Raw genomic sequence first — 7,679 nt, 5'->3', positions numbered from 1 at the left:
TAACATAACATAACATAACATAACATAACATAACATAACATATACATATCATATAATAGCATACATCACATACTCCTCATAGCACATAAGACCTTCCGGTCACACATAATTACCACTCTAGGTATAGTATAGTGAGATCACCCACCTTGTACGACGTCAGATAACCTCTCGTTCTTGATAACCCGACCTAACCTCCTCATATCAACATAACAACATCTCTAATCAATACTTTCTCTTGTCCTCATTTCCAAATAATGGGTAGAAGACCATTCTACCCCTTCCTGACCTCTCTTGAACCAGCTTGCCCAAAACTCTAAGGTCAACTGAAGTCAAATCTAGTCAACGGTCAAACTTTGACCAGACTCGTCGAGTTCACTCATGTGACCCGACAAGTATATGCGTGTCCTCTTAATCCTCATAAATTCGCACTCAACTCGTCGAGTTAACCTTTCACTCGATGAGTTACCACTGGTCACGAATCATGGGGCAACCCGACTCAACTCATTGAGTCCCCGTTATGGACTCGGCGAGTTCCCTCCATGGCAACACTCAAAAGACCTTATGAGGTCAGATCTGCTTTTCTATCCTATAGATCTGACCCTCCAATACACAATAATCATGTAAAGGTCCAACCTTTACACTCATGCAACACTCATAGGGCTTCTTTTGGTGGAACAGCTTCTAAAATGGCAACCTAGGTTCATATCTCCAAAGGAATAGCATAAAGCAGGATAGTTAGGACTCTATGGACCTCTTAAGGTCCAGATCTAATAAGAATTCCACCTTGGGACCTCATATGCTTCGAATCCAAGCCAAATAAGGCATAAAAAAACCCTAGATTCAAGTAGATCACCATATACATGAGGATGAGCATAGATTTATACCTCTAGTAGCCTCTTCTGATCAAATGGTAGAAGATTTGAGCTCTAAAATCTGCCTAGCTTGCCCTCCTTCATTCTTTCTTGCAAAATCACACTAGAAATGAAGAAAATTGCTTCTTTTCTCACTCACAATGCTCTCAGGTTCTCTGGTGCTCTCAAGGGTGAAGGTGGCCGCAAATGAGGGCCACAAGATCCCTTACATAGGGCACAGGCTCGAGGATTTAGGGTTTCTGTCCACAGCGCGGACTCGTCGAGTCGTCTCACCGACTCGTCAAGTCCATTCAGTAAATCCAGTCAGCAATCACGATCCTACTCGACGAGTCTAGGCGTCAACTCGTCGAGTCCCTATTCATGAAACAAAATAAATAATTAAAATTTGATACCTGGAATTCTGGATGTTACACCTTCACTTCCGTGATCACATCCGCCATCTCCGCATCATTCTTGTCCTCTTTCTTTTCCTTCTCTTTGCTCAAATGTTCCACTAATTTCAATAGATCCTTATTAGTCTGCTTCGATGCTTTCTCTTGTTCCCTTAAAGTGTTATTAGCCTTTTCAGCCTGGATCCTTAAGTCTGTGGAAACATGATCAAAGACTTGAAACAAGAATGGGTTTAGAAAGAATGAAAGGAAAAGCATAATGAATCAGAGTAACACTAACACTTACAACTTGAGAAAAAGGGACCAGCTTCAAGAGTGCTTCCTCGACTTCAAGGTTTTCTAAGTTCAAGTTTGTAGCTTCAGGATTTTTCTCTTCTAGGATCCCAGAGTCTTCATAGTCAGATCGATATGGGCCTTTTTTGAGGCAACGGAAAAACTAACCTTTTCTTTTTTTCAACTGGCCACTTGGCATGGCTGCATTATGGTCGGAAAGGGAAAAATGAGGACTGGTGCATGTGGCTTGGGATTTTGGGAATACCAAATAAATCATTAAAATATCTCAAGACGAGAAATGAAAGTACTCAAGGATCCTTATCGGTAGCCATAGGGATGATAACCCTTGAGCTTTCGTGATGATTGAAAGGATCAATCTTGAATGTCCTATTAATCTTGGGAAAAGCAAGGAAGTTCTTGATCCTATCTCACGTATCTTCGGTAGGAGTTATTAAGTCGTCGGAATTTAAACCTGCAAAAAATCAAAAAAAAAAAAGTGTGAATATTGTGATCCTCAAAATAACGATAAGAAATGCTACCATTTTTGACCTATAATTGAGGTAAAAGATTTCCACCGAGAATCTAGTCATGTTTCACAAAAAAGTATATTCCTTTCCAAGCACCATCATTATGCTTGGATTTCAATACAAGAGGTGATTTATCGGTTTTGACTTTCAACAGGAAATGATAATTCCGAAAGGTTGAAAGGTCGTAAACACAAACCAACTTGTTTAGACCAATGTTGATTCCCTTGGAGCGATTTAGATGATCAATCCAATAAAAGATCCTCCAAACTACTGACATGGCTTGGTTGTATGAAATCTTAGTTATCTCAAAGAATCTAGAGATAATTCTAAAAAATGGATAAGTAAGACCTAACGTAAAAGGATACTAGGGAAAACAAACCCAAATGGAAGAAATAAAATCCGATTGGATCCTGACGTCAAAAGGTTTGAAAATAGTACCGACGGGAAACGTTTCAATCGGCAATAAAGCTTTGATACTATTATCGTTGAAGGTACATGTTTCCACATAGGAAATGAGTTTATGATCTACAAAATCATCATCAAGTTTAGTTATGATGTTCACGCAAGAATGAGCTCCTTTTTGACAATATTTAAAAAGAAAACAAGGAATGAGAAAATAAACAAAGGTAGTACCTTCGATGATAATCGATGGATGTCCAAAAGAAGAGTTAAAAGAGTAAGCCGAAATTGAAAGGCTGGATACTCTATTTATACAAGAATCGAGGGAAAGTAGAAGGGTGATATAAATAACTCCAACAACAAGAAATCTATCTGTTGAAAGTTAAATTACCCTATCTATTAGAACTTTTTACTTCACTTTTTGCATTAAAATTATACCTCTAAATATTTAAAAACTAACGTTTTATATTTCGCAGGTATAATTTTGGGGTAATTGTTTGGGGTAGATCCTTGAATCATATTCAGGATCCGTGATATTTCTGAAGCCTCAGGATCCTTAAACATATCCCACGATCCTGATTATTATCACTAATATTTCATAATAATTAATTACTATATTCTCCTTTCTTTTTTTAGATGTGTAGAAGTATTCAACGTGAGACTCATTCTCAACGAAGATTCATCTCAAACAGGCAATAGACATGAATACCAAGTCAAAAAACGTTGATATGCTGATTCCAGAGGATCGTTGAATTACCAGACTTCTTGTTACTTGCATTAGGCTATAAATAACATATGTATTTAGCACACTACAAACAAGATTAGCCTGATTACTACCCTTGTACTCATATTAGTTTCATCATCTTTGTAACCTCAAATTTACATCAATAAAACACTACAAAGGCAGGTGATAGTTATCACCTCCCAATGTTTTATGTCGAAGATCTTATAAAGCATCAATGACTTTTCTTGTAACTAATTTGACTCACTTTGATAATTATTCTATACTTACATTGTACAAACACCACAACCTCTCATTCACTTTGGTTGAATTGCACATGATCGATTTTTAACCAAAACTATATATATATATATATATATATATATATATATATATATATATATATATATATATATATATATATATATATGGGTGACTTATCGGACAATATGGGTTCGTTTAACACGGCTGAACGCGAAAGATTTTATGTAAGACAAACACAACATAATGTCATGTTTTTTTAATTAACACAAAAGCAAACCTACTAAAAAACAATAAAAAAGACACGTCAAAGATAACATAAAATAAAAATTAGTTTAGTTAATTAATACTTAATCATACAACACATCACAAACATGAAACACACGACATACAAGTATTAAATTTTGTGAATTTCGTGTCAAAATTTTAATACAAACATGACATAACATGACATCGTATTTTCTATACTTGACATGAACACGAATTGAATTTCAGTTACATCCCAACTTCATTTTATGTCGTGTATTTTATCGTTTCATATAATCATTACCACCATATATATATATATATATATATATATATATATATATATATATATATATATATATATATATATATATATATATATATATATATATATATATATCATTGGAAGTGGATATGTTATTAAAAAACAACTTTCATATGTGCACATTTTTTTACTGATATATTTATAAATGACCGACTTAATGTCTTAGGTAATTTTTTTTAAAACAAAATTACACAATAAAGTTTATAAAGTTTGGGGAAAATATAAGTTCACAAAATCTCTCTCTCTCTCTTTCATATATATATATATATATATATATATATATATATATATATATATGTGTGTGTGTGTGTGTGTATGTGTGTGTGTGTGTTTGTGTGTGTGTGTGTAAAACCACCAAAACCATCTCCAACCCACTCTTTTTTTTTCAAAAAATGGAGTAAAAAATGAAGTAAAGAATGTTTCATCTCAAATTCTATTTCATTTTTTAGCACAAAAAATATATGTCTAGTATATTCTATTGTTTCAACTTACATACATCGTCAAAAACACTGATTCTACTAATTTGGTTTTAACAAATATTTAATATATATTTTTTGAATTACAATAATAATAAATAAATAAGATTATATCTATATCACACTTACAAACTTTTGTAAAATATATTATCGTTTTCTTAAATTTCAATATGTATTTAACTTTTTATATGAATTTGATTAACAAAAAACAAATTTTATATTTATTATTAATTAATTTAAGTTAATACATAACAAAATATAATAAGTATTATATATTACATTCAATTTATAATTAGTAGGTAAAAATAAAAACTAGAAATAAATAAATGTATAAATATATATAAACAAAAAAAGTAAAACCGACAACTTAAAGTTCATCTCTATTTTGTGAGAAATAAATAATATAACATCATATTTGGTGTAATAGTATTCATATCCTAAAAAATGGTAGAATGAATAGAAAAAAGTTGAAGAAAAATGGAAAACAATAGAGATAAAAATAGAAAATAAGAATGGCTGGAGATACTCTAAAAAACCTCATTTTAACCAAAATTAAAAATAAAAATAAATAATAACTACTTTGTTTCTTGTTCATTGTCAAAATAGTTTGTAGCTAAAAGCTAATTAATAACTACAAGTTCGAAAATTGTATCTTTTATTTGCTTAATTGTAACTCTTATTTGTTTAAGAATGTTCACCCAAGTGTTACTAACATGTAAAATTACAAAAAACCATAAAATAAAAGTTTGAAAAAACTATTTAGCGTAATTTTTAGATTTTAATTTTTTTATTTAAAATAAAAGCTGTCATTTTGAATTGTCGAATAAAATTTGTTGTTTAATTTGGTTAAAAAAAAAAAAAAAAAACCTAAACTCAAAACTTAAATTTTTTTAAATACTCTCAAAATTTCATTGTTGATGAACAAAAATTATTAAACTAACCCGTGGAAGATCCACACTTAAAAAAACAAGAAGTTGTACCGTTTGAAATGCTTGAAACATGCCTAAGGATACCTTTATGTTAATTATTAGGTCCTTATCATATGTAAAATGGATTAAAAATCTAAACTTTAGAAAGTATTTTTAAATTTTTTATCAAAAAATTAATTCATTATTCACTTTGTATCGTAATGAGCACAAACCTCTGTTTTAAGGTTGTTTTAAATTAAAATTTAAAATATATTTGTTTGGCAAAGTTGATATAACTTGTTTTTATATTATAATATCTTGTAAAGTGATAATAATAATAATAATAATAATAATAATAATAATAATAATAATAATAATAATAATAATATTGATTTACCTAATGTATTTTATTAAATCCGGTAACTATTAAATTAATAATTAATCATTAATGTGTTTGGGTTGCGAAGCTAGAATTATTATTTTTATTGTACGAAACTACGAAAGAGGTTTTTTATGCCTATATTTGAATATTTAGGCCGTGAGAATGACTGCGTTTGTCCCCCTCACTCACCCCTTCAACTCTCTCTCTCTCTCTCTCTCTCTCTCTTTCCCCATCCCTTCCCCTTTCCCTGTACTCATATCCTTTGTTTTCTAATCTCTATTCAAATCTAGGGTTCAACTTCCAGAGCTTTGTTTTTCTATAATTTCCCACTAATAAAAAAATCCTTACTTTTATATATATATTTTCCTGCTTCCATATTTTATAATTTTCTTGTTTTCTGTTGCTTGTGTGTGTTTTCTTTTGATGTTTGTATAATCCATGGCTGGTTTAGATTTAGGCACTGCTTCTCGTTACATTCATCATCAGCTCCACCTCTCTGACTTGCAACTCCACAGTAGTCAACCGGAAAACAACCAACACCACCAGCTCTTCTCCGACGGTGCCCTACACAACCATCAGCATCAAGAGGAGGAGGATCAGGGTCATGACTTGGTCTCCCCGAACTCAGGTGATGGCGGTGGTGGATCAGGTGACATCGTTGGACGACGACCTAGAGGTCGTCCTGCCGGATCCAAAAACAAACCAAAACCTCCTGTCATCATCACAAGAGAAAGCGCCAACACACTAAGAGCTCATATCTTGGAGATCGGAAATGGTTGTGATGTCTTTGACTGCATAGCAACTTATGCAAGACGACGGCAGCGAGGGATCTGCATACTATCCGGAAGCGGCATCGTCACCAATGTAAGCCTCAGGCAACCAGCCGCAGCGGGGTCTGTGGTGGCTCTCCATGGTCGGTTTGAGATCCTTTCCCTTTCTGGTTCTTTCTTGCCTCCGCCAGCCCCACCAGGAGCCACCAGCTTGACCATATTTTTGGCTGGCGGGCAAGGGCAGGTAGTAGGTGGGAACGTGGTGGGGGAGTTGACCGCTGCTGGTCCGGTCATCGTTATCGCTTCCTCCTTCACTAATGTTGCCTACGAGAGACTCCCACTAGAGGAAGAGGAGCCGGAAGGTGGTGGGCTTCAGATGCAACAACCGTCATCTCAAACAGATGGTGGCGGCGGTGGAGGGATAAATAGCAACAACCCGTTTCCCGACCCATCTTCCGGGCTACCATTCTTCAACTTACCACTAAGTATGCCACCGAATGTTCAGTTACCGGTGGATGGATGGGCAGCAGGCGGAGGAGGAGGAGGTAACTCAGCTGGACGTTCTAATAACAACAATCCATTCTAATATGGAATCGGGCCACAGGTATCCCTAATTTGTTTGGATCGGGTTAATTAGATAGCTTCTTTTGGATCATAAACAATGTTCAGCAAAAATCACTGCATCAAACTACTACTTTCTTCTCTTGTTATCTTTTGGGGGTTTTTTCTTTTTTCTTAATTTCCTGGGATTTTTGTAACTTAATATGTTCTATGAAAATAGTTTCTTAATTTGTTCTCTCTCTCTCTCTCTCTCTCTCTCTCTCTCTCTCTCTCTCTCTCTCTCTCTCTCTCTCTCTCTCTCTCTCTCTCCTAATTGTTCTTCAAGGCATCATATTTACGATTTGGGATTTTAAGGATTACTGTATCATTGCTGCTTATAATGACACTAAGAGTTGATGTTTCCTTAGAATCAAGCATTAATGATAGAACTTAAGGTTTTTGGGTAGTGGGATGTTTTGTTATTGCTGCATTGTTTTCAGTAAGAACAGTAAATACAGCCACAGAAATTGACGGAAACATAAAACTGTAAATTAATCAGCAAAAATTTGAGATGTTTTATGATATTTTAA

General features: G+C 33.8%; 1 pseudogene; it reads left to right on the top strand.

Moving 5' to 3' along the window:
* Positions 1–5,936: 5,936 nt before the first annotated feature.
* On the top strand, positions 5,937–7,345 carry LOC145034577 (AT-hook motif nuclear-localized protein 23 pseudogene; annotated as a pseudogene).
* Positions 7,346–7,679: the final 334 nt, after the last annotated feature.

Source organism: Lactuca saligna, chromosome 3, assembly GCF_052625555.1.
Source record: "Lactuca saligna cultivar CGN05327 chromosome 3, ASM5262555v1, whole genome shotgun sequence".
Lineage (NCBI taxonomy): Eukaryota > Viridiplantae > Streptophyta > Magnoliopsida > Asterales > Asteraceae > Lactuca > Lactuca saligna.
The sequence above is the reverse complement of the archived record's forward strand: the minus strand, read 5'-3'. Positions and strand labels throughout refer to the sequence as shown.